This window comes from Hyla sarda, unplaced genomic scaffold (assembly GCF_029499605.1).
Source record: "Hyla sarda isolate aHylSar1 unplaced genomic scaffold, aHylSar1.hap1 scaffold_2373, whole genome shotgun sequence".
In the NCBI taxonomy this organism is placed as follows: Eukaryota; Metazoa; Chordata; class Amphibia; order Anura; family Hylidae; genus Hyla; species Hyla sarda.
This window is the reverse complement of record NW_026609058.1, coordinates 14,774-42,632: the sequence shown is the minus strand read 5'-3', so window position 1 is coordinate 42,632 and position 27,859 is coordinate 14,774. Positions and strand designations below refer to the sequence as shown.

At 44.5% G+C, this 27,859-nt stretch overlaps 8 non-coding genes across 8 annotated transcripts; all 8 read right to left on the bottom strand.

Moving 5' to 3' along the window:
• Nucleotides 1–1,407: 1,407 nt before the first annotated feature.
• On the bottom strand, nucleotides 1,408–1,598 carry LOC130322695 (U2 spliceosomal RNA). Its single transcript, XR_008868148.1, has one exon. It is a non-coding gene; the product is annotated as a U2 spliceosomal RNA (small nuclear RNA).
• Nucleotides 1,599–3,686: 2,088 nt separating this feature from the next.
• Nucleotides 3,687–3,877, bottom strand: LOC130322694 (U2 spliceosomal RNA). The gene has a single exon (XR_008868147.1). It is a non-coding gene; the product is annotated as a U2 spliceosomal RNA (small nuclear RNA).
• Nucleotides 3,878–5,975: 2,098 nt separating this feature from the next.
• LOC130322693 (U2 spliceosomal RNA) lies at nucleotides 5,976–6,166 on the bottom strand. The gene has a single exon (XR_008868146.1). It is a non-coding gene; the product is annotated as a U2 spliceosomal RNA (small nuclear RNA).
• Nucleotides 6,167–8,256: 2,090 nt separating this feature from the next.
• LOC130322702 (U2 spliceosomal RNA) lies at nucleotides 8,257–8,447 on the bottom strand. Its single transcript, XR_008868153.1, has one exon. It is a non-coding gene; the product is annotated as a U2 spliceosomal RNA (small nuclear RNA).
• A 6,357-nt stretch (nucleotides 8,448–14,804) lies between these two features.
• LOC130322701 (U2 spliceosomal RNA) lies at nucleotides 14,805–14,995 on the bottom strand. Its single transcript, XR_008868152.1, has one exon. It is a non-coding gene; the product is annotated as a U2 spliceosomal RNA (small nuclear RNA).
• A 2,085-nt stretch (nucleotides 14,996–17,080) lies between these two features.
• Nucleotides 17,081–17,271, bottom strand: LOC130322700 (U2 spliceosomal RNA). The gene has a single exon (XR_008868151.1). It is a non-coding gene; the product is annotated as a U2 spliceosomal RNA (small nuclear RNA).
• A 2,091-nt stretch (nucleotides 17,272–19,362) lies between these two features.
• Nucleotides 19,363–19,553, bottom strand: LOC130322699 (U2 spliceosomal RNA). Its single transcript, XR_008868150.1, has one exon. It is a non-coding gene; the product is annotated as a U2 spliceosomal RNA (small nuclear RNA).
• Nucleotides 19,554–21,658: 2,105 nt separating this feature from the next.
• On the bottom strand, nucleotides 21,659–21,844 carry LOC130322696 (U2 spliceosomal RNA). Its single transcript, XR_008868149.1, has one exon. It is a non-coding gene; the product is annotated as a U2 spliceosomal RNA (small nuclear RNA).
• Between the last annotated feature and the right edge of the window lie 6,015 nt (nucleotides 21,845–27,859).

The following is a 27,859-nucleotide window of genomic DNA, read 5'->3' as shown; positions in this document are numbered from 1 at the left end:
AGACGACATCACCAAACAGCTCCATAGTCACATACACAGCAAAGGAGAGATGTTGTTTACACCTAGTGATGTCAGTGGTATTGAGTGACATCACAGCACAGTGCTAAGGCTCCTGGGCCTGGACACAGCAGCGGCTGCAATATCTCAACGGAGAATACGTTTATATCTATGTGTGTGTGTGCGCATATATATATATATATATATATATATATATATATATATATATATATTTCTCCGCCGAAATCACTTTTAAACCCATTTCCACCTTTTTTTCCCTTCTCTTCCTCTTACTTTTTTTTCACGTTTTTTTACGTTTTTCTCCTTTTCGCCTCTTTTCTGGGCGTATTATTCTTCTTTTTCTTCTTTTTTTTCGTCTAATGCATACCCCATCAGTGCAGCAATGCTTATTCAATACCGCCAGCAGATGGAGACACTGGGGGATAATTTTCTAAGGATTTATACTGATTTTTCCTGTCTGAATTTGTCGCACAGAAAGTTGCAGGCCAAATATGTGTGACATTTCTGCGACTTTAGCTTCTAGAGCATTTTTACAACATTATACATAGGTGCTGAATACATAAAAAGCGACTGTTCAGCGACAGACAAGTCGCATCGGCTGAAAGTAGGCCAGAATGTCAGTCCATGTTGGAGCAGGTTTAGATACAGTCTAAAGCATAGATCTCAAAGTCTGTGCACAGAATTTAGCAAGGGCCTCGCACCTTCTGATGCATCAGGTAGGTGCACAATAGCATAGCCTAACCCTCTGTACTTTGGTCTATATTGATGCGGGACATAGACAGCCAGCTGATGACCAATCCATTAGTGCAATGGATGGCTGGAAGCATTTGTCTTTGCCTTTGCAATACCACAGAAGCAATGCATGGTCAATGTACAGCAATGACACACCTGTGTGAACAGCCAGGAGACCCCCCCCCCCCCCCCCCATGTTATGTTACATAGTTACATAGTTAGTACGGTCGAAAAAAGACATATGTCCATCACGTTCAACCAGGGAATTAAGGGGTAGGGGTGTGGCGCGATATTGGGGAAGGGATGAGATTTTATATTTCTTCATAAGCATTAATCTTATTTTGTCAATTAGGAACATTCAGCACCCACCCGCTATCAAGGCAGCTGCCTATCATGTCATGCCCTACCTGCACAGGTGTGCTGGCTACTCAAATGATCCAATTAAGGAGGCCATTTAGTCAGCAGCAGCAGAAGTCCTGTGCCTGGACGCTCCAACAGGGGCCAGACACAAGCAGAAGCAGAAGCAGCAGAAGCAGCAGCAGCACCACCTTTTGTTTTTTGGCTGCAGCAGCAGCAAGGCCCACAGGGCTGGCTAGCTGGCTAGCCAGCAAGCAGGTAGCAATGAAAGTAGGAATCTTTCTTTTTAACCCTGTAAGGGGGTGGTGCACTGTACCCGAAGATACTGCCATATCGGGTCAATGCATAGGGCGACGGAAGCAAGCTTCGAAATCGGCCCCCGTTCTCAAAAATCCATTTAATATATGGTCCCCAGATAGGGGACGTATCAGATATTAAACTGATAAGAACAGATACTACACTTGATCTTAGCCAAAAGGCCGAGAAGCGATAACCGTGAAAGGGGCGGGCCCAACAAGGTCCCCTTCATGGGCACTATCACTGCTTGCTGTCAGGGAGGCTGCCAGACAATTTTCCATGCACACTCTGGGCTGGGGGGCAGTCAACCACCAGTACACACAGCAGAACCTAAACCCATACCATTATTGCTAAGCAGCAAGACAGGGGCCCATTGCACTCCCACGGGGCCTTTTTAAATGCAATCCATAACCCGGATTTGCCAGGAACCCTTCTTACTCCTCCTACTTGCATGTGACACTGGGCTTAGGATCTGCATAGGAAACACACACACAAGCACACACCTACCTTTGTTGCCTGCAGATGCCTCCTTGGCTGTCCCCAAACGGTATCAAACCAACACCCACGGGAAGCTGTAAGCATAGAGGACATGCCTGCACCCCATTGGACTTACCTGTGTGGGTTAAATCCGGGTTATTTGACAACCTATGGCGGTGATGGTTCTGCTCAGGCAGAGCAGTGCTGATGCTCCTCATAAAGCTGTCGCTGCTGTGAAGGTTCTAGGTGACATCACAAATCCCTTTGGTTACATACACAACAAAGCTGGGTTGTTGTTGTTTACACTCTGCAAGGCCTGTGGAAGTGAGTGACATCATAGCACTGTAGTTCTGAGGGTTCAAGATGGATGCAACAATCTCCTGTTGCTTCTATGAAGGCCGTAATAGACGACATCACCAAACAGCTCCATAGTCACATACACAGCAAAGGAGAGATGTTGTTTACACCTAGTGATGTCAGTGGTATTGAGTGACATCACAGCACAGTGCTAAGGCTCCTGGGCCTGGACACAGCAGCGGCTGCAATATCTCAACGGAGAATACGTTTATATCTATGTGTGTGTGTGCGCATATATATATATATATATATATATATATATATATATATATATATATTTCTCCGCCGAAATCACTTTTAAACCCATTTCCACCTTTTTTTCCCTTCTCTTCCTCTTACTTTTTTTTCACGTTTTTTTACGTTTTTCTCCTTTTCGCCTCTTTTCTGGGCGTATTATTCTTCTTTTTCTTCTTTTTTTTCGTCTAATGCATACCCCATCAGTGCAGCAATGCTTATTCAATACCGCCAGCAGATGGAGACACTGGGGGATAATTTTCTAAGGATTTATACTGATTTTTCCTGTCTGAATTTGTCGCACAGAAAGTTGCAGGCCAAATATGTGTGACATTTCTGCGACTTTAGCTTCTAGAGCATTTTTACAACATTATACATAGGTGCTGAATACATAAAAAGCGACTGTTCAGCGACAGACAAGTCGCATCGGCTGAAAGTAGGCCAGAATGTCAGTCCATGTTGGAGCAGGTTTAGATACAGTCTAAAGCATAGATCTCAAAGTCTGTGCACAGAATTTAGCAAGGGCCTCGCACCTTCTGATGCATCAGGTAGGTGCACAATAGCATAGCCTAACCCTCTGTACTTTGGTCTATATTGATGCGGGACATAGACAGCCAGCTGATGACCAATCCATTAGTGCAATGGATGGCTGGAAGCATTTGTCTTTGCCTTTGCAATACCACAGAAGCAATGCATGGTCAATGTACAGCAATGACACACCTGTGTGAACAGCCAGGAGACCCCCCCCCCCCCCCCATGTTATGTTACATAGTTACATAGTTAGTACGGTCGAAAAAAGACATATGTCCATCACGTTCAACCAGGGAATTAAGGGGTAGGGGTGTGGCGCGATATTGGGGAAGGGATGAGATTTTATATTTCTTCATAAGCATTAATCTTATTTTGTCAATTAGGAACATTCAGCACCCACCCGCTATCAAGGCAGCTGCCTATCATGTCATGCCCTACCTGCACAGGTGTGCTGGCTACTCAAATGATCCAATTAAGGAGGCCATTTAGTCAGCAGCAGCAGAAGTCCTGTGCCTGGACGCTCCAACAGGGGCCAGACACAAGCAGAAGCAGCACGAAGCAGCAGCAGCACCACCTTTTGTTTTTTGGCTGCAGCAGCAGCAAGGCCCACAGGGCTGGCTAGCTGGCTAGCCAGCAAGCAGGTAGCAATGAAAGTAGGAATCTTTCTTTTTAACCCTGTAAGGGGGTGGTGCACTGTACCCGAAGATACTGCCATATCGGGTCAATGCATAGGGCGACGGAAGCAAGCTTCGAAATCGGCCCCCGTTCTCAAAAATCCATTTAATATATGGTCCCCAGATAGGGGACGTATCAGATATTAAACTGATAAGAACAGATACTACACTTGATCTTAGCCAAAAGGCCGAGAAGCGATAACCGTGAAAGGGGCGGGCCCAACAAGGTCCCCTTCATGGGCACTATCACTGCTTGCTGTCAGGGAGGCTGCCAGACAATTTTCCATGCACACTCTGGGCTGGGGGGCAGTCAACCACCAGTACACACAGCAGAACCTAAACCCATACCATTATTGCTAAGCAGCAAGACAGGGGCCCATTGCACTCCCACGGGGCCTTTTTAAATGCAATCCATAACCCGGATTTGCCAGGAACCCTTCTTACTCCTCCTACTTGCATGTGACACTGGGCTTAGGATCTGCATAGGAAACACACACACAAGCACACACCTACCTTTGTTGCCTGCAGATGCCTCCTTGGCTGTCCCCAAACGGTATCAAACCAACACCCACGGGAAGCTGTAAGCATAGAGGACATGCCTGCACCCCATTGGACTTACCTGTGTGGGTTAAATCCGGGTTATTTGACAACCTATGGCGGTGATGGTTCTGCTCAGGCAGAGCAGTGCTGATGCTCCTCATAAAGCTGTCGCTGCTGTGAAGGTTCTAGGTGACATCACAAATCCCTTTGGTTACATACACAACAAAGCTGGGTTGTTGTTGTTTACACTCTGCAAGGCCTGTGGAAGTGAGTGACATCATAGCACTGTAGTTCTGAGGGTTCAAGATGGATGCAACAATCTCCTGTTGCTTCTATGAAGGCCGTAATAGACGACATCACCAAACAGCTCCATAGTCACATACACAGCAAAGGAGAGATGTTGTTTACACCTAGTGATGTCAGTGGTATTGAGTGACATCACAGCACAGTGCTAAGGCTCCTGGGCCTGGACACAGCAGCGGCTGCAATATCTCAACGGAGAATACGTTTATATCTATGTGTGTGTGTGCGCATATATATATATATATATATATATATATATATATATATATATATATATATATATTTCTCCGCCGAAATCACTTTTAAACCCATTTCCACCTTTTTTTCCCTTCTCTTCCTCTTACTTTTTTTTCACGTTTTTTTACGTTTTTCTCCTTTTCGCCTCTTTTCTGGGCGTATTATTCTTCTTTTTCTTCTTTTTTTTCGTCTAATGCATACCCCATCAGTGCAGCAATGCTTATTCAATACCGCCAGCAGATGGAGACACTGGGGGATAATTTTCTAAGGATTTATACTGATTTTTCCTGTCTGAATTTGTCGCACAGAAAGTTGCAGGCCAAATATGTGTGACATTTCTGCGACTTTAGCTTCTAGAGCATTTTTACAACATTATACATAGGTGCTGAATACATAAAAAGCGACTGTTCAGCGACAGACAAGTCGCATCGGCTGAAAGTAGGCCAGAATGTCAGTCCATGTTGGAGCAGGTTTAGATACAGTCTAAAGCATAGATCTCAAAGTCTGTGCACAGAATTTAGCAAGGGCCTCGCACCTTCTGATGCATCAGGTAGGTGCACAATAGCATAGCCTAACCCTCTGTACTTTGGTCTATATTGATGCGGGACATAGACAGCCAGCTGATGACCAATCCATTAGTGCAATGGATGGCTGGAAGCATTTGTCTTTGCCTTTGCAATACCACAGAAGCAATGCATGGTCAATGTACAGCAATGACACACCTGTGTGAACAGCCAGGAGACCCCCCCCCCCCCCCCCCCATGTTATGTTACATAGTTACATAGTTAGTACGGTCGAAAAAAGACATATGTCCATCACGTTCAACCAGGGAATTAAGGGGTAGGGGTGTGGCGCGATATTGGGGAAGGGATGAGATTTTATATTTCTTCATAAGCATTAATCTTATTTTGTCAATTAGGAACATTCAGCACCCACCCGCTATCAAGGCAGCTGCCTATCATGTCATGCCCTACCTGCACAGGTGTGCTGGCTACTCAAATGATCCAATTAAGGAGGCCATTTAGTCAGCAGCAGCAGAAGTCCTGTGCCTGGACGCTCCAACAGGGGCCAGACACAAGCAGAAGCAGCAGAAGCAGCAGCAGCACCACCTTTTGTTTTTTGGCTGCAGCAGCAGCAAGGCCCACAGGGCTGGCTAGCTGGCTAGCCAGCAAGCAGGTAGCAATGAAAGTAGGAATCTTTCTTTTTAACCCTGTAAGGGGGTGGTGCACTGTACCCGAAGATACTGCCATATCGGGTCAATGCATAGGGCGACGGAAGCAAGCTTCGAAATCGGCCCCCGTTCTCAAAAATCCATTTAATATATGGTCCCCAGATAGGGGACGTATCAGATATTAAACTGATAAGAACAGATACTACACTTGATCTTAGCCAAAAGGCCGAGAAGCGATAACCGTGAAAGGGGCGGGCCCAACAAGGTCCCCTTCATGGGCACTATCACTGCTTGCTGTCAGGGAGGCTGCCAGACAATTTTCCATGCACACTCTGGGCTGGGGGGCAGTCAACCACCAGTACACACAGCAGAACCTAAACCCATACCATTATTGCTAAGCAGCAAGACAGGGGCCCATTGCACTCCCACGGGGCCTTTTTAAATGCAATCCATAACCCGGATTTGCCAGGAACCCTTCTTACTCCTCCTACTTGCATGTGACACTGGGCTTAGGATCTGCATAGGAAACACACACACAAGCACACACCTACCTTTGTTGCCTGCAGATGCCTCCTTGGCTGTCCCCAAACGGTATCAAACCAACACCCACGGGAAGCTGTAAGCATAGAGGACATGCCTGCACCCCATTGGACTTACCTGTGTGGGTTAAATCCGGGTTATTTGACAACCTATGGCGGTGATGGTTCTGCTCAGGCAGAGCAGTGCTGATGCTCCTCATAAAGCTGTCGCTGCTGTGAAGGTTCTAGGTGACATCACAAATCCCTTTGGTTACATACACAACAAAGCTGGGTTGTTGTTGTTTACACTCTGCAAGGCCTGTGGAAGTGAGTGACATCATAGCACTGTAGTTCTGAGGGTTCAAGATGGATGCAACAATCTCCTGTTGCTTCTATGAAGGCCGTAATAGACGACATCACCAAACAGCTCCATAGTCACATACACAGCAAAGGAGAGATGTTGTTTACACCTAGTGATGTCAGTGGTATTGAGTGACATCACAGCACAGTGCTAAGGCTCCTGGGCCTGGACACAGCAGCGGCTGCAATATCTCAACGGAGAATACGTTTATATCTATGTGTGTGTGTGCGCATATATATATATATATATATATATATATATATATATATATATATATATTTCTCCGCCGAAATCACTTTTAAACCCATTTCCACCTTTTTTTCCCTTCTCTTCCTCTTACTTTTTTTTCACGTTTTTTTACGTTTTTCTCCTTTTCGCCTCTTTTCTGGGCGTATTATTCTTCTTTTTCTTCTTTTTTTTCGTCTAATGCATACCCCATCAGTGCAGCAATGCTTATTCAATACCGCCAGCAGATGGAGACACTGGGGGATAATTTTCTAAGGATTTATACTGATTTTTCCTGTCTGAATTTGTTGCACAGAAAGTTGCAGGCCAAATATGTGTGACATTTCTGCGACTTTAGCTTCTAGAGCATTTTTACAACATTATACATAGGTGCTGAATACATAAAAAGCGACTGTTCAGCGACAGACAAGTCGCATCGGCTGAAAGTAGGCCAGAATGTCAGTCCATGTTGGAGCAGGTTTAGATACAGTCTAAAGCATAGATCTCAAAGTCTGTGCACAGAATTTAGCAAGGGCCTCGCACCTTCTGATGCATCAGGTAGGTGCACAATAGCATAGCCTAACCCTCTGTACTTTGGTCTATATTGATGCGGGACATAGACAGCCAGCTGATGACCAATCCATTAGTGCAATGGATGGCTGGAAGCATTTGTCTTTGCCTTTGCAATACCACAGAAGCAATGCATGGTCAATGTACAGCAATGACACACCTGTGTGAACAGCCAGGAGACCCCCCCCCCCCCCCCCATGTTATGTTACATAGTTACATAGTTAGTACGGTCGAAAAAAGACATATGTCCATCACGTTCAACCAGGGAATTAAGGGGTAGGGGTGTGGCGCGATATTGGGGAAGGGATGAGATTTTATATTTCTTCATAAGCATTAATCTTATTTTGTCAATTAGGAACATTCAGCACCCACCCGCTATCAAGGCAGCTGCCTATCATGTCATGCCCTACCTGCACAGGTGTGCTGGCTACTCAAATGATCCAATTAAGGAGGCCATTTAGTCAGCAGCAGCAGAAGTCCTGTGCCTGGACGCTCCAACAGGGGCCAGACACAAGCAGAAGCAGCAGAAGCAGCAGCAGCACCACCTTTTGTTTTTTGGCTGCAGCAGCAGCAAGGCCCACAGGGCTGGCTAGCTGGCTAGCCAGCAAGCAGGTAGCAATGAAAGTAGGAATCTTTCTTTTTAACCCTGTAAGGGGGTGGTGCACTGTACCCGAAGATACTGCCATATCGGGTCAATGCATAGGGCGACGGAAGCAAGCTTCGAAATCGGCCCCCGTTCTCAAAAATCCATTTAATATATGGTCCCCAGATAGGGGACGTATCAGATATTAAACTGATAAGAACAGATACTACACTTGATCTTAGCCAAAAGGCCGAGAAGCGATAACCGTGAAAGGGGCGGGCCCAACAAGGTCCCCTTCATGGGCACTATCACTGCTTGCTGTCAGGGAGGCTGCCAGACAATTTTCCATGCACACTCTGGGCTGGGGGGCAGTCAACCACCAGTACACACAGCAGAACCTAAACCCATACCATTATTGCTAAGCAGCAAGACAGGGGCCCATTGCACTCCCACGGGGCCTTTTTAAATGCAATCCATAACCCGGATTTGCCAGGAACCCTTCTTACTCCTCCTACTTGCATGTGACACTGGGCTTAGGATCTGCATAGGAAACACACACACAAGCACACACCTACCTTTGTTGCCTGCAGATGCCTCCTTGGCTGTCCCCAAACGGTATCAAACCAACACCCACGGGAAGCTGTAAGCATAGAGGACATGCCTGCACCCCATTGGACTTACCTGTGTGGGTTAAATCCGGGTTATTTGACAACCTATGGCGGTGATGGTTCTGCTCAGGCAGAGCAGTGCTGATGCTCCTCATAAAGCTGTCGCTGCTGTGAAGGTTCTAGGTGACATCACAAATCCCTTTGGTTACATACACAACAAAGCTGGGTTGTTGTTGTTTACACTCTGCAAGGCCTGTGGAAGTGAGTGACATCATAGCACTGTAGTTCTGAGGGTTCAAGATGGATGCAACAATCTCCTGTTGCTTCTATGAAGGCCGTAATAGACGACATCACCAAACAGCTCCATAGTCACATACACAGCAAAGGAGAGATGTTGTTTACACCTAGTGATGTCAGTGGTATTGAGTGACATCACAGCACAGTGCTAAGGCTCCTGGGCCTGGACACAGCAGCGGCTGCAATATCTCAACGGAGAATACGTTTATATCTATGTGTGTGTGTGCGCATATATATATATATATATATATATATATATATATATATATATATATATATAGACAAAAAATATTGCAGCACAACTCAAAAAATATAGTGGGTGCCAAGCAAACCAGGCCCGATCAAGGCCAGCAGATACTAGAACCAAGCAAAAAGGTGCAGCACTCCAATTCCGGTAGAAAAAGATTTGTGTATTTATTCACCACATCTCAAAAATACAGCAACGTTTCAGCTCAACAATAGAGCCTTTCTCAAGCTTAGTGACAACTGCTAGGTAGGGGGTTTTTATACCCAATCAAGTGTGTATAATCAACATACAATTAAAACAATCCAAAGTGTGCAATTCGTAATCAATACAGTGCAGTAGATTAATAAGTGCTCATACATAGAGTACTATTACAGTACATAAAGTGCTGGATGATTAAAAACATATACATAAATAAGAAATGCTTGAAACTGTAGACTCATAGTTAATAACATAATTATTGGTATGTAAAACACCTGTAGTGAACATGATTATATAATATAATCGCATGGAAGAACTCACCCGCTCTGTGTGTCTAATGGCGCTGACGGCTTGTGGTATTCGGCTGTGCGCGTGCGCCAACCTTCTGATGCGGTCGGCTCGTACTGACTCGCCGGACGCATGCGTCAGAAACCAAAACAAACAAGTCATGTGATAAAACACATGACTTGTATGTCAGCTGACCCGTTGCCACGGATACCTCCGACGCAACAAGCTGTCGTAGGTGTCCGAAACGGGAAATGTATAATGAGTACATAGAATAACATGTGGTGGATGTGACATTATTGGTGTAAAACATCACTAGTGCGTAATATTAACCAATTAGTACTAGAACATAGCAAGTACTAGATAGTGCTTGATATAACACCTGTGCATAAGTACTCAAAATTAAACACATAAACATTCTGTGAACATACATTGTAATATTATTATGTGTAATTGTATAAGGATTCAATTGAATCTAGAGTGTGTTCCACCCATATAGAGGGTCATAGAGGAAGAGGACACCAGGGGATGGTCAGGGATTCTCTGGGTCAAAACGGATAAAAAATAATAAAAATATAAAAAATAAAATAAAAGAATAATAAATAAAGAAGATGTAATAAATATAAAAAAATATAGAGAAAAAATAAAGAAATAAATATAAATAAAATCCATCATCAAGTAAAAAAATTTTTAAAAAACAAATTAAATAAAGAAACAAATAATTAAATAGGATACAAGTTGTGGTCACATGATCTCCAACTGAAGGCAAAGGGACTGGTGTGTGTGTCACTTAACTCCCTGGTTTGTAGGGTACTGGTTGAGCCACCTAACAAGAAGCCCCACCAACACCACCAGAAGTCTCTCCGGTACAGAGGGAACAGAAGACCCCTACCTCCAGAGAAACTCCATCTACAGCCAAAACGGGAGTGTGCCCGCTATTTCAGCAGCACCTGCTAGGACACATATAACACACCATCCCTCATGCATGCCAACCTGTTCTAGGGTAGACCACCAAGATATAGTAGATAAAGGAATAAAGAAATATAATAAAAAAAATAAAAAAATATAGAAATATTAAAATAAAAAAAATATATAAAAAATAAAAAATAGAAATAAACAATATGAAAAAAATCAAACAAATATATTTAAACCAAACAAATATGTTTGACCCAGGTACCTGCACCAACCACAGGTCTGACCTATACCTATGACCACCCGTGGATGTCTACTTATAAGAAAGATATAATCAATCCATTTCAAAATCTAAATATAGTGCCACAACCACCATAGTTAATGTACTGTTTTTATTGGAATAGATGGAGCAGAATAAGCAAATACAACTATTCAGAGCGTGTGATGTTCTTCCAGCGTCTTGTTCAAGTATTGTAACAATCTGAAAACATAAACAAATAAATAAGTATTAATAAAGGCACAGCAATAGTCACATAAAATGCTTAGAATAGAGGTAAACATGATCATGAGCTTTCGAGACACGCAAAAATTTCCTATATAGTGTTAAACTCAGCGTTCATACCATGTGGACGTAAAGAATTTAACCTGTGTATCCACCAAAGCTCCTTCTTTCTAAGTAAAGCCAGTCTGTCGCCGCCCCGACTGGGGATGGGGACATGATCAATGGCCATAAAGCGAAGATCTTTCTCATCATGTTGCATCTCGCTAAAGTGTTTAGATACCGGTAGGTCCATTTTCTTACGTCTAATGCAGTACCTATGATTGTTAATCCTCGTTTTGAGGCTCCAAGTGGTTTGTCCGACATACAAAAGTTGACATGGACACATTAGTACATAAATGACCCATGTGGAGTCACACGTCAAAAAGTGTCTAAGTGTGTAAATATAATCTGTTTGGGGATGTTTGAAATTAGAGCCCTTCATCATTTGTGTACAATTTATACATGAAAGACAGGGGTATGAACCCAGCCTCCTACTGGTAAGGAATGTTTGTCCCCCCGTCTTCTTTTTCAATGCTGTTGTGTTTACCAATTTGTCCTTAAGGCTAGTTGACCTCCTATAAGACATCAATGGGTTAGATTTGAATTCTTGAATATTTGCAAAACTATTTTGTAAAATATACCAGTGTCTATTAATTATTCGTGAAATAGCTCCACTGCGTACATTGTAGTTAGATGTAAAAGGAATCCTTTTTTCTGTAATTCTTGGTTTGGGTCTGAGTGTAGTCTCCCTATCAAGGGTCTCAACCCTCTCTCTATGTTTAGAAATGACTGATATGGGATACCCTCGCTCTCGGAAATTGTTAGTCATATTATCCAAAGTGGTTCGTAGAACCGTATCATCATCAACAATCCTCCTAGCCCTCAGCATCTGGCTGTATGGTAGGGATTCTATCATACGTCTAGGATGACAACTGCGAAAATGTAAGAGTGTATTTTTGTCAGTTGGTTTAGTGTATAAACATGTCCCCAACTTGTTACCATCTCTATGAATCATTACATCAAGAAAGCTAATGCTTTCCCTAGAATGGGTCATAGTGAATTTGATGTTGGTGTCAATATTATTTAAGAATTGAAAAAAATCAAAAAGTTCAGACTCTGAGCCAGACCACAGGAGGAAGATGTCGTCAATAAACCGCCACCATCCCAGACAATGTCTGAAGTGGTGGCATGAATAGACGACATCCTCCTCCATGTCCGCAACGTATAGGTTCGCGTACATGGGCGCCACATTGGTGCCCATGGCGGTACCTACACGTTGCAGAAAGAACTGGCCCTCAAAAAGAAAATAATTGTTGGTAAGGATGAGGAACAACAGCTGCAGTACAAAGTCTTGAGCTGTCAGGGAAAATGCTGATTTCGCCAAGACCCTCTGTATTGCCGCCATACCCTTTTCGTGACTGATAGAAGTATATAGACTCGTGATGTCAAAGGACACCAGAAACACATCCTCTGGAATCCTGACATCACGAATTTTCAACAAGAAATCGCTAGTATCCCTGATATAGGATTTGGACTCAAAGACAAAAGGCCTCAAAATTCTATCCAAAAAAATAGAAGCATTACTCAAGATACCATTACGCCCTGATACTATGGGCCTACCAGGTGGACACTCCAACGATTTATGGATCTTGGGCAATACATATATGGTAGGTGTTACTGGATGTTGTATTATCAGAAAATCTCTTAAACTGTCGTCAATCAATTGGTTTGTATGTGCTTCCTCTACTACTCTTAACAACTTGTTCCTAATCAGATGTTTGGGATCACTATCTAATCTCTGGTATGTTGTAGTGTCATTAAGTTGTCTGTATAATTCCTTGTTGTACTCAGCTGTGTCCATCACCACGACCCCACCACCCTTATCCGCAGGTTTGATGGTGAGGTCGTCAGCGCCATTAGACACACAGAGCGGGTGAGTTCTTCCATGCGATTATATTATATAATCATGTTCACTACAGGTGTTTTACATACCAATAATTATGTTATTAACTATGAGTCTACAGTTTCAAGCATTTCTTATTTATGTATATGTTTTTAATCATCCAGCACTTTATGTACTGTAATAGTACTCTATGTATGAGCACTTATTAATCTACTGCACTGTATTGATTACGAATTGCACACTTTGGATTGTTTTAATTGTATGTTGATTATACACACTTGATTGGGTATAAAAAACCCCTACCTAGCAGTTGTCACTAAGCTTGAGAAAGGCTCTATTGTTGAGCTGAAACGTTGCTGTATTTTTGAGATGTGGTGAATAAATACACAAATCTTTTTCTACCGGAATTGGAGTGCTGCACCTTTTTGCTTGGTTCTTATATATATATATATATATTTCTCCGCCGAAATCACTTTTAAACCCATTTCCACCTTTTTTTCCCTTCTCTTCCTCTTACTTTTTTTTCACGTTTTTTTACGTTTTTCTCCTTTTCGCCTCTTTTCTGGGCGTATTATTCTTCTTTTTCTTCTTTTTTTTCGTCTAATGCATACCCCATCAGTGCAGCAATGCTTATTCAATACCGCCAGCAGATGGAGACACTGGGGGATAATTTTCTAAGGATTTATACTGATTTTTCCTGTCTGAATTTGTCGCACAGAAAGTTGCAGGCCAAATATGTGTGACATTTCTGCGACTTTAGCTTCTAGAGCATTTTTACAACATTATACATAGGTGCTGAATACATAAAAAGCGACTGTTCAGCGACAGACAAGTCGCATCGGCTGAAAGTAGGCCAGAATGTCAGTCCATGTTGGAGCAGGTTTAGATACAGTCTAAAGCATAGATCTCAAAGTCTGTGCACAGAATTTAGCAAGGGCCTCGCACCTTCTGATGCATCAGGTAGGTGCACAATAGCATAGCCTAACCCTCTGTACTTTGGTCTATATTGATGCGGGACATAGACAGCCAGCTGATGACCAATCCATTAGTGCAATGGATGGCTGGAAGCATTTGTCTTTGCCTTTGCAATACCACAGAAGCAATGCATGGTCAATGTACAGCAATGACACACCTGTGTGAACAGCCAGGAGACCCCCCCCCCCCCCCCCCCATGTTATGTTACATAGTTACATAGTTAGTACGGTCGAAAAAAGACATATGTCCATCACGTTCAACCAGGGAATTAAGGGGTAGGGGTGTGGCGCGATATTGGGGAAGGGATGAGATTTTATATTTCTTCATAAGCATTAATCTTATTTTGTCAATTAGGAACATTCAGCACCCACCCGCTATCAAGGCAGCTGCCTATCATGTCATGCCCTACCTGCACAGGTGTGCTGGCTACTCAAATGATCCAATTAAGGAGGCCATTTAGTCAGCAGCAGCAGAAGTCCTGTGCCTGGACGCTCCAACAGGGGCCAGACACAAGCAGAAGCAGCAGAAGCAGCAGCAGCACCACCTTTTGTTTTTTGGCTGCAGCAGCAGCAAGGCCCACAGGGCTGGCTAGCTGGCTAGCCAGCAAGCAGGTAGCAATGAAAGTAGGAATCTTTCTTTTTAACCCTGTAAGGGGGTGGTGCACTGTACCCGAAGATACTGCCATATCGGGTCAATGCATAGGGCGACGGAAGCAAGCTTCGAAATCGGCCCCCGTTCTCAAAAATCCATTTAATATATGGTCCCCAGATAGGGGACGTATCAGATATTAAACTGATAAGAACAGATACTACACTTGATCTTAGCCAAAAGGCCGAGAAGCGATAACCGTGAAAGGGGCGGGCCCAACAAGGTCCCCTTCATGGGCACTATCACTGCTTGCTGTCAGGGAGGCTGCCAGACAATTTTCCATGCACACTCTGGGCTGGGGGGCAGTCAACCACCAGTACACACAGCAGAACCTAAACCCATACCATTATTGCTAAGCAGCAAGACAGGGGCCCATTGCACTCCCACGGGGCCTTTTTAAATGCAATCCATAACCCGGATTTGCCAGGAACCCTTCTTACTCCTCCTACTTGCATGTGACACTGGGCTTAGGATCTGCATAGGAAACACACACACAAGCACACACCTACCTTTGTTGCCTGCAGATGCCTCCTTGGCTGTCCCCAAACGGTATCAAACCAACACCCACGGGAAGCTGTAAGCATAGAGGACATGCCTGCACCCCATTGGACTTACCTGTGTGGGTTAAATCCGGGTTATTTGACAACCTATGGCGGTGATGGTTCTGCTCAGGCAGAGCAGTGCTGATGCTCCTCATAAAGCTGTCGCTGCTGTGAAGGTTCTAGGTGACATCACAAATCCCTTTGGTTACATACACAACAAAGCTGGGTTGTTGTTGTTTACACTCTGCAAGGCCTGTGGAAGTGAGTGACATCATAGCACTGTAGTTCTGAGGGTTCAAGATGGATGCAACAATCTCCTGTTGCTTCTATGAAGGCCGTAATAGACGACATCACCAAACAGCTCCATAGTCACATACACAGCAAAGGAGAGATGTTGTTTACACCTAGTGATGTCAGTGGTATTGAGTGACATCACAGCACAGTGCTAAGGCTCCTGGGCCTGGACACAGCAGCGGCTGCAATATCTCAACGGAGAATACGTTTATATCTATGTGTGTGTGTGCGCATATATATATATATATATATATATATATATATATATATATTTCTCCGCCGAAATCACTTTTAAACCCATTTCCACCTTTTTTTCCCTTCTCTTCCTCTTACTTTTTTTTCACGTTTTTTTACGTTTTTCTCCTTTTCGCCTCTTTTCTGGGCGTATTATTCTTCTTTTTCTTCTTTTTTTTCGTCTAATGCATACCCCATCAGTGCAGCAATGCTTATTCAATACCGCCAGCAGATGGAGACACTGGGGGATAATTTTCTAAGGATTTATACTGATTTTTCCTGTCTGAATTTGTCGCACAGAAAGTTGCAGGCCAAATATGTGTGACATTTCTGCGACTTTAGCTTCTAGAGCATTTTTACAACATTATACATAGGTGCTGAATACATAAAAAGCGACTGTTCAGCGACAGACAAGTCGCATCGGCTGAAAGTAGGCCAGAATGTCAGTCCATGTTGGAGCAGGTTTAGATACAGTCTAAAGCATAGATCTCAAAGTCTGTGCACAGAATTTAGCAAGGGCCTCGCACCTTCTGATGCATCAGGTAGGTGCACAATAGCATAGCCTAACCCTCTGTACTTTGGTCTATATTGATGCGGGACATAGACAGCCAGCTGATGACCAATCCATTAGTGCAATGGATGGCTGGAAGCATTTGTCTTTGCCTTTGCAATACCACAGAAGCAATGCATGGTCAATGTACAGCAATGACACACCTGTGTGAACAGCCAGGAGACCCCCCCCCCCCCCCCCCCCATGTTATGTTACATAGTTACATAGTTAGTACGGTCGAAAAAAGACATATGTCCATCACGTTCAACCAGGGAATTAAGGGGTAGGGGTGTGGCGCGATATTGGGGAAGGGATGAGATTTTATATTTCTTCATAAGCATTAATCTTATTTTGTCAATTAGGAACATTCAGCACCCACCCGCTATCAAGGCAGCTGCCTATCATGTCATGCCCTACCTGCACAGGTGTGCTGGCTACTCAAATGATCCAATTAAGGAGGCCATTTAGTCAGCAGCAGCAGAAGTCCTGTGCCTGGACGCTCCAACAGGGGCCAGACACAAGCAGAAGCAGCAGAAGCAGCAGCAGCACCACCTTTTGTTTTTTGGCTGCAGCAGCAGCAAGGCCCACAGGGCTGGCTAGCTGGCTAGCCAGCAAGCAGGTAGCAATGAAAGTAGGAATCTTTCTTTTTAACCCTGTAAGGGGGTGGTGCACTGTACCCGAAGATACTGCCATATCGGGTCAATGCATAGGGCGACGGAAGCAAGCTTCGAAATCGGCCCCCGTTCTCAAAAATCCATTTAATATATGGTCCCCAGATAGGGGACGTATCAGATATTAAACTGATAAGAACAGATACTACACTTGATCTTAGCCAAAAGGCCGAGAAGCGATAACCGTGAAAGGGGCGGGCCCAACAAGGTCCCCTTCATGGGCACTATCACTGCTTGCTGTCAGGGAGGCTGCCAGACAATTTTCCATGCACACTCTGGGCTGGGGGGCAGTCAACCACCAGTACACACAGCAGAACCTAAACCCATACCATTATTGCTAAGCAGCAAGACAGGGGCCCATTGCACTCCCACGGGGCCTTTTTAAATGCAATCCATAACCCGGATTTGCCAGGAACCCTTCTTACTCCTCCTACTTGCATGTGACACTGGGCTTAGGATCTGCATAGGAAACACACACACAAGCACACACCTACCTTTGTTGCCTGCAGATGCCTCCTTGGCTGTCCCCAAACGGTATCAAACCAACACCCACGGGAAGCTGTAAGCATAGAGGACATGCCTGCACCCCATTGGACTTACCTGTGTGGGTTAAATCCGGGTTATTTGACAACCTATGGCGGTGATGGTCCTGCTCAGGCAGAGCAGTGCTGATGCTCCTCATAAAGCTGTCGCTGCTGTGAAGGTTCTAGGTGACATCACAAATCCCTTTGGTTACATACACAACAAAGCTGGGTTGTTGTTGTTTACACTCTGCAAGGCCTGTGGAAGTGAGTGACATCATAGCACTGTAGTTCTGAGGGTTCAAGATGGATGCAACAATCTCCTGTTGCTTCTATGAAGGCCGTAATAGACGACATCACCAAACAGCTCCATAGTCACATACACAGCAAAGGAGAGATGTTGTTTACACCTAGTGATGTCAGTGGTATTGAGTGACATCACAGCACAGTGCTAAGGCTCCTGGGCCTGGACACAGCAGCGGCTGCAATATCTCAACGGAGAATACGTTTATATCTATGTGTGTGTGTGCGCATATATATATATATATATATATATATATATATATATATATATATATATTTCTCCGCCGAAATCACTTTTAAACCCATTTCCACCTTTTTTTCCCTTCTCTTCCTCTTACTTTTTTTTCACGTTTTTTTACGTTTTTCTCCTTTTCGCCTCTTTTCTGGGCGTATTATTCTTCTTTTTCTTCTTTTTTTTCGTCTAATGCATACCCCATCAGTGCAGCAATGCTTATTCAATACCGCCAGCAGATGGAGACACTGGGGGATAATTTTCTAAGGATTTATACTGATTTTTCCTGTCTGAATTTGTCGCACAGAAAGTTGCAGGCCAAATATGTGTGACATTTCTGCGACTTTAGCTTCTAGAGCATTTTTACAACATTATACATAGGTGCTGAATACATAAAAAGCGACTGTTCAGCGACAGACAAGTCGCATCGGCTGAAAGTAGGCCAGAATGTCAGTCCATGTTGGAGCAGGTTTAGATACAGTCTAAAGCATAGATCTCAAAGTCTGTGCACAGAATTTAGCAAGGGCCTCGCACCTTCTGATGCATCAGGTAGGTGCACAATAGCATAGCCTAACCCTCTGTACTTTGGTCTATATTGATGCGGGACATAGACAGCCAGCTGATGACCAATCCATTAGTGCAATGGATGGCTGGAAGCATTTGTCTTTGCCTTTGCAATACCACAGAAGCAATGCATGGTCAATGTACAGCAATGACACACCTGTGTGAACAGCCAGGAGACCCCCCCCCCCCCCCCCCATGTTATGTTACATAGTTACATAGTTAGTACGGTCGAAAAAAGACATATGTCCATCACGTTCAACCAGGGAATTAAGGGGTAGGGGTGTGGCGCGATATTGGGGAAGGGATGAGATTTTATATTTCTTCATAAGCATTAATCTTATTTTGTCAATTAGGAACATTCAGCACCCACCCGCTATCAAGGCAGCTGCCTATCATGTCATGCCCTACCTGCACAGGTGTGCTGGCTACTCAAATGATCCAATTAAGGAGGCCATTTAGTCAGCAGCAGCAGAAGTCCTGTGCCTGGACGCTCCAACAGGGGCCAGACACAAGCAGAAGCAGCAGAAGCAGCAGCAGCACCACCTTTTGTTTTTTGGCTGCAGCAGCAGCAAGGCCCACAGGGCTGGCTAGCTGGCTAGCCAGCAAGCAGGTAGCAATGAAAGTAGGAATCTTTCTTTTTAACCCTGTAAGGGGGTGGTGCACTGTACCCGAAGATACTGCCATATCGGGTCAATGCATAGGGCGACGGAAGCAAGCTTCGAAATCGGCCCCCGTTCTCAAAAATCCATTTAATATATGGTCCCCAGATAGGGGACGTATCAGATATTAAACTGATAAGAACAGATACTACACTTGATCTTAGCCAAAAGGCCGAGAAGCGATAACCGTGAAAGGGGCGGGCCCAACAAGGTCCCCTTCATGGGCACTATCACTGCTTGCTGTCAGGGAGGCTGCCAGACAATTTTCCATGCACACTCTGGGCTGGGGGGCAGTCAACCACCAGTACACACAGCAGAACCTAAACCCATACCATTATTGCTAAGCAGCAAGACAGGGGCCCATTGCACTCCCACGGGGCCTTTTTAAATGCAATCCATAACCCGGATTTGCCAGGAACCCTTCTTACTCCTCCTACTTGCATGTGACACTGGGCTTAGGATCTGCATAGGAAACACACACACAAGCACACACCTACCTTTGTTGCCTGCAGATGCCTCCTTGGCTGTCCCCAAACGGTATCAAACCAACACCCACGGGAAGCTGTAAGCATAGAGGACATGCCTGCACCCCATTGGACTTACCTGTGTGGGTTAAATCCGGGTTATTTGACAACCTATGGCGGTGATGGTTCTGCTCAGGCAGAGCAGTGCTGATGCTCCTCATAAAGCTGTCGCTGCTGTGAAGGTTCTAGGTGACATCACAAATCCCTTTGGTTACATACACAACAAAGCTGGGTTGTTGTTGTTTACACTCTGCAAGGCCTGTGGAAGTGAGTGACATCATAGCACTGTAGTTCTGAGGGTTCAAGATGGATGCAACAATCTCCTGTTGCTTCTATGAAGGCCGTAATAGACGACATCACCAAACAGCTCCATAGTCACATACACAGCAAAGGAGAGATGTTGTTTACACCTAGTGATGTCAGTGGTATTGAGTGACATCACAGCACAGTGCTAAGGCTCCTGGGCCTGGACACAGCAGCGGCTGCAATATCTCAACGGAGAATACGTTTATATCTATGTGTGTGTGTGCGCATATATATATATATATATATATATATATATATATATATATATATATATATATATATATTTCTCCGCCGAAATCACTTTTAAACCCATTTCCACCTTTTTTTCCCTTCTCTTCCTCTTACTTTTTTTTCACGTTTTTTTTACGTTTTTCTCCTTTTCGCCTCTTTTCTGGGCGTATTATTCTTCTTTTTCTTCTTTTTTTTCGTCTAATGCATACCCCATCAGTGCAGCAATGCTTATTCAATACCGCCAGCAGATGGAGACACTGGGGGATAATTTTCTAAGGATTTATACTGATTTTTCCTGTCTGAATTTGTCGCACAGAAAGTTGCAGGCCAAATATGTGTGACATTTCTGCGACTTTAGCTTCTAGAGCATTTTTACAACATTATACATAGGTGCTGAATACATAAAAAGCGACTGTTCAGCGACAGACAAGTCGCATCGGCTGAAAGTAGGCCAGAATGTCAGTCCATGTTGGAGCAGGTTTAGATACAGTCTAAAGCATAGATCTCAAAGTCTGTGCACAGAATTTAGCAAGGGCCTCGCACCTTCTGATGCATCAGGTAGGTGCACAATAGCATAGCCTAACCCTCTGTACTTTGGTCTATATTGATGCGGGACATAGACAGCCAGCTGATGACCAATCCATTAGTGCAATGGATGGCTGGAAGCATTTGTCTTTGCCTTTGCAATACCACAGAAGCAATGCATGGTCAATGTACAGCAATGACACACCTGTGTGAACAGCCAGGAGACCCCCCCCCCCCCCCCCCCCCATGTTATGTTACATAGTTACATAGTTAGTACGGTCGAAAAAAGACATATGTCCATCACGTTCAACCAGGGAATTAAGGGGTAGGGGTGTGGCGCGATATTGGGGAAGGGATGAGATTTTATATTTCTTCATAAGCATTAATCTTATTTTGTCAATTAGGAACATTCAGCACCCACCCGCTATCAAGGCAGCTGCCTATCATGTCATGCCCTACCTGCACAGGTGTGCTGGCTACTCAAATGATCCAATTAAGGAGGCCATTTAGTCAGCAGCAGCAGAAGTCCTGTGCCTGGACGCTCCAACAGGGGCCAGACACAAGCAGAAGCAGCAGAAGCAGCAGCAGCACCACCTTTTGTTTTTTGGCTGCAGCAGCAGCAAGGCCCACAGGGCTGGCTAGCTGGCTAGCCAGCAAGCAGGTAGCAATGAAAGTAGGAATCTTTCTTTTTAACCCTGTAAGGGGGTGGTGCACTGTACCCGAAGATACTGCCATATCGGGTCAATGCATAGGGCGACGGAAGCAAGCTTCGAAATCGGCCCCCGTTCTCAAAAATCCATTTAATATATGGTCCCCAGATAGGGGACGTATCAGATATTAAACTGATAAGAACAGATAAGGTTTCAACAAAATTTTATTGAATAAATAAGAAACCATACAAAATTTAAAATGCAAAATAATAAAAGGTTCACAAAAGTTTTAAAATACAAATAATAAAACCAGTAATAAAAGGAGAAAAAATAAAAATGGCAGGATAAAACATTATACAAATGTCATAAAAACTGATTATACTGTTATTTCGTTCCATAGAGGCAGACACCACATGGATGCTGCCTCGCTGGCCCCCAACTGTTTCTTGTCTCTTAGGTAATAGATGTACATCTCACTCAGGGCCAGCTTTATACAGTTTTTTACATCAATAAAATCATGTTTAAAAAGTAAGATGTTCCTAACTTTCCAGATGGCATTTTTAAAACAATTAATAATCATCCAGCAGATCATCTGCTGTTTAAAATTGGGGCAGTTAAAAAGACCGTAAAAGACACATTCGTGATTAAAATGTTTTAGGCCGCAGGCCCACTTCAAAAGTGGGCCTACCTTCCTCCAAAGCTCCCGTGCAAAAGGGCAGTTCCAAAATATGTGCAGCACCGTTTCGTCCACTCCGCAGCCATCTCTCGGGCACTTGGCTCTCGCCACCAGTCCTCGCCTGTGCTGGAACTCACGAGTAGGGAGGCACTGGTGGACGATTGCCCAGGCAAGATCCCTGTGTACATTCGCCAGAAACTTCCCGTACACGTTCCGCCATACCTTTTTGGATCTTGCCTGTGTGAAATTGGACACTGCCAGGGTAACCTCACTCCGCCTGAGGACCTTTGATACCTTTCTCTGGTCCCCCAGTATGTCAGGCTCCAAATCTTGGAGACCTAGGAGCCTGACTGTCTTTTCCAACACCACATAATGTTTTGGGGGACACAGAAGCACCGGAGCGTTCAGAGGGATGCGCAACCATCTTTTAAAAACCATGCCCGCAGCGTACCTTAAAAAGCAGCTAAAAATGCCATCGGATTTAATAATTTTAAAACAGAAACAGAAATACTTTATGTAAAAGAAAGTAAAAAGGTTAGGAACATCTTTCCCGCCATTATCTTTACTTTTGTACATAAAATCACGCTTTAATTTCTCCATTTTTGAACCCCATAAAAAAGAAAAAACAATTCTAGTTACTTTTTTAATGTATAAAATAGATGGAGGAAATACCATGGCAATGTATAGCATAATAGGGAGTAAAACCATCTTTATTATTAAAATCTTCCCCTCCATGGTAAGGTTTCTAAGATTCCACATTAAAATCTTCTTCTCCATCTTAGCTATAGCTGAATCCCAGTTAGGGCTCCCATCATTGACCTGGTTAAAAACAATACCTAAAACTTTAATTTGATCCTGTTGCATTGTGACTCCTGGGGTGATGGATGAATCCCAGGAGCCAATATAAAAACAGTCACATTTATCTGTGTTTAGCTTAAAACCAGAGACCTCGCAGAAATAGCTGGTGTTCCTCAATGCCCCCCTCATGGATGGAGAGTCCGGGCACAGTATGGTGACATCATCCATGTACCCCAACACCTTTAGATGGGTCCCTCCTCCACCAGGTATCGGTACGCCTCTTACTACCCGGTCTTTTCTGAGGAGGGCCATCAGTGGTTCGATTGCGCAAATAAAAAGGAGTGGGGACAGGGGGCAGCCCTGTTTGACACCTGATAAAAGAGGAACACCGCTGGTTAAAAAGCCATTAACAGAGACTTGACTAAAACAGGATCGGTATAAAAGCATGATTCGGCTTAAAATCGTTTCAGGCACTGCCATCTTTTTAAGAACTAAAAACAGGTATTCATGGGAGACCCTATCAAAGGCTTTTTCAAAGTCTAAGGATAAAATTGCTACAGTTTGATTTCTATCCTTAAAATACCATAAAACATCTCTTAAAATATTTAGGGATTCAGCTATAGACCTTCCAGGTACCCCACAAACCTGATTTGGGTGAATTAATTTATGAATAAAAGGTTTAAAACGGACAGCTAATAACTTGGCTAAAACTTTATAATCGACATTTAAAAGTGTGATGGGGCGCCAATTTTTTAGCATATCCTTTTCACCCTTTTTAAAAAGTAATGATACAATCCCCCTCCTCCAGGAAGGGGGAAGTTCATTAACAATAAAAGTTTCTTTATACAATAAAACCATATCATCCTTTAAAATATCCCAAAAAGCTAAATAAAATTCGATGGGTAAACCATCTTCCCCAGGGGCCTTCCCACTAGAAAAACTTTTAAAAACAAATAAAAGTTCATCTAAGTTAAGATCACGGGATAAAACCTCCTGGTCTAAAACATCTAGCTTAAAATCAAGGGAATTAAGAACATGTTCTAAAAAGGATGGATTAAGATCTTTCTTATTAAAAAGAAGCTGGTAGAAGTTAAAAACTGCATCTAACATGCCTTTTGGAGTGGATTCACCCTCAAGGTTTTGGATGATATCCCTCCTATTCATCACTTTTTTAAAAAAGAAACGGGAACATTTCTCGCCCTCCTCCAGGTGCTGCACATGTGAGTTAAAAATGATTTGTTTCCCTTTCTTTTCTATGGCATGTTTTATTTCAGTTTTAAGGTTTAAAATATCATTTTCTACATCCATACCAGCTTCTTTCAATTTAAAAAGTACATTTAAACGCATGTTAAGAACATAAAACCACTGTTTTTCCATTTTTGCCTTCTTCTTACCTGCTTTGATAAAAAAAAATCTGATTTTAGATTTGGTGCCCTCCCACCAGTGCAGCATAGGCTCGTGGGGTTTTCTTTGTGATTGCCAGCATTGGTAGGTCCGCACAAACTCCTCTTTTATCTCAGGGTCCTCTAGGAGTGTGGTGTTTAATCTCCAGAGGCCCCTTTTTGCTTTTTGCTCCCCCTCTAGCTCCAGGCCCACCAAGAGGAGCTTATGATCAGAGAAGATATTCTGCTCGAGCGTGCATTTCAGGGGTTTAAAAGCTCTAGAGGAAAAAATAAAATCGATTCTGGAGCTCACTCTTCCATTGGACCATGTGGCGCCTGGGTCCTCCGGCAAGAGATCCTTCCAGCAATCTTTCAAATTAAAATCATCAATAAAATTTTTAAGCAGGTAAGAAGTGCGGTCTTTACGATTAATATCCCCACCCTGCCGGTGTTCCCCATCACGTATGCAGTTAAAATCACCTCCCACCAGCAGGGGGGAAGACCCAACACAAAACAGTGGTAAAATTTCAAATAGTTCTGCCCGCTCCTGTTTATCAGGAGGGGCATACACATTTAAAACACGAATTAAAAGTCCATTAAAATATAGATGAATTAAAAGAGCTCTGCCAGGCACAATCTCAGTTACTGTATGAATAGAAAAGGACTGGCCTCGGCAGAGCAGCCCAACACCCACAGAACGACAGTCATTTGCACCGGACCATATGGATGGGCCCAGCTTCCAGTCTTCTTTTAAGTCTTTATAGTCCATTTTACTAGGGATTCCACATTCTTGTAGCAGGCAAAGGTCAAAGTCACATGTCTCTAGATAAGAAAATAAAGCAGCCCTGCGATCAGGGCTCTTTAAGGACCTCACATTGAGTGAGGCAATTTTTACAGGGATAGGCATAGTTTATGGAGAGTCCGTGCTTGGAGAATCAAAGTCAATAATAAGCTGCGTACCGTCATCCCCCGCCTGCGGGGTCATCAGCTCCTTGATGTTCTGAGGGTCGGAGCTTGAGATCGATGATGCCCCGACCCTGAGCTCGCTCTCGTCCGAACTACGGCACGCCGCTTTCCTTTGAATGTCTTCCTCTTCTTCTTCTCTTTGTCTTTTAAATGTCACACTGCTGTCCATATCCTCTGTGTTGCTCTCACTCGATGTAATCTCTGGCCCCCGGCTGATGGATCTGCGTCTTCTTTCATCATTTGACGACTGGAACTGCTGCACAGGGGCCTGTGAGGCCTCTTTTCCGGAACCTTTGCCGCTACCTTGGGAAGTTTTCATCGCTTGTTCCCCAGCAAGCGTTGCTGAGGACTGTTGCTCCAACTTCCCCATCGATCGACGATGGCCAGTTTTACCCACCGGGTCCACTGCTGGCGGGGCAGCAAACCCTGGTTTGGCGCCACTTGTCTTCTTGGCCCTGTCCTGTATAGGCGGAGTAACAGGACCGGGCTCAGACCTGGCCACCTGGCTCCCCTTCCGGCGGGCTTTCACCGGGGCCTCTTCGTCCGGAGCAGGGCGACCCTGGGCCAAGCCAGTACCTGGCTTATGCTGCAATTTTGGGTCCACTTTTGCCCCCACCGAGGCCCGTCGGCTGCCACCCGCCACAGGTGAGCCCCCTTCAGAAGTTTCGGCGGGCTCTTGAGCCAGGTAGGAAGTCGATCGACGTCTTTCAATTTCCCGGGCAGTAAACTCGATCACCCGCCCGGGCTTCGTGGAATCCTTATGGCCTCCCCCTAGCACTACCACCGGTGGGCCCCCCGATGGAGCACCAGAGGTCTTGGGCCTGGACCCATCAGTACCTGCCATCTGGGGTTTGGGCATCTTAAAAAAGGACGTCTTTTGTCCTGTCCCCTCTTTGGGTGGGCCCAGCCTTGACCCACCCATCGTAGTTTTTGCTTTATGGGGACAGGAATTAAAATCGTGATTTTCCTCTCCGCAGAGGTTGCACCTTATCGTATGGCTACATCTTGAGGCTATGTGACCTTCTTGGCCACACCTATTGCAGCGAATCACACGCTCCGCGCCGCAGGTCTCCTGGGTGTGGCCAAACCTCAAGCAATTTCGGCAATACATAGGCATTTGAGGATAGAACAGGAAGCCCCGAACTCTCCCGATGGCAAAATTTGGGGGCGGATGGCAAAGACCCCCAATACCACCGGGATCCTTACGGAGCTTGACCCAGAACTTCCTCTTGCCGTTCCAGAACCGCACGGAGTTCAAGATTTTGTTTGCGAATCGCACCTCTTCGCAGTATCGCCGAAGAAAAGTGGCTATATCCTCCGTGGTCACATGAGGGCTGTGCATAGCCACCACCAACGGTATATGTTCCTCACCATAGAGGAACTGGAACGAAAGACCGTCGAGTCGATCGTCCCTCTGGTCCGCACCAGACAAGGTTGCATAGATGTTATCGCAACACGCCGTGGCCGTGAAGGTGACGGTATACAGGCCACGGCTTTCCTGGTCATTTAGACACAGGATGTCCTCCCTATTGAGGCGGAAGTAGTCAAGAAGAATCACCTCCGCAATGAAGCGGAGGTTCTTCAACTGACGATGGCTCTCCGACACCTCTATGCGGATGGTATTTCGCATCGACATTTCCCCAGAGGGGAAAGCCCAGGAGAACGGCATCTTCCACACCCAGGGACTAAGCCCCTTCCCCAATAGCAGCAGGGGCTCGGAATCCCGCTATAAAAGCGGAACCCTTACCCAAGGCAGAGGTCGGGGGTACCCTAGGTGCTTCCGAAGCTACAGGTAACGCTCAACGTACCGAAAATGCCTTCTGAGACACAAGGTCCCAGAGACAGGGGGATCGCAACCCGTTGTCCGTGGACTAAGCCCGCTCCCCAATAGCAGCAAGGGGGTGAAGTCCCTCCGTAAGGAGAGACAATCCCCCAAGGCCGAGAAGCGGGGTACCACAGACACCTTCCGACCAGACCAAATGCAGATTTTTTTTTTTTTTTTCTAAATCCCTCAGGTAGGGGATGAAAGTACTCCAAGCAATACTTTCAAACTGGCATTACAAACTTTCTGTAACACACAACCCTCTCATCATTGGGAAACTTTATTTATCAATCAAACAGACAAAAAAAAACAATCAAGATAAATCAACAAGATGAATCCATTTTTTCGATTTCCAAATGCCTTCCGCATCAATCCCACCCCTCTTAGAATCCCACAAATAACACAAATACAGTTTGCCTAACACCATTCGCACACTATTATTAACACTCACTTCTTTCCTCAAAAACACATAAACATTCCTCACATCCCACAAGACTTCCTTAATACACGACAACAATAACCACAACACTCTTACATTCTGACCTCCACTTACACAAAGCCCAAACATCATCATCTCAAAAGACAAAAACTCCATACCTGTCAATTCCTT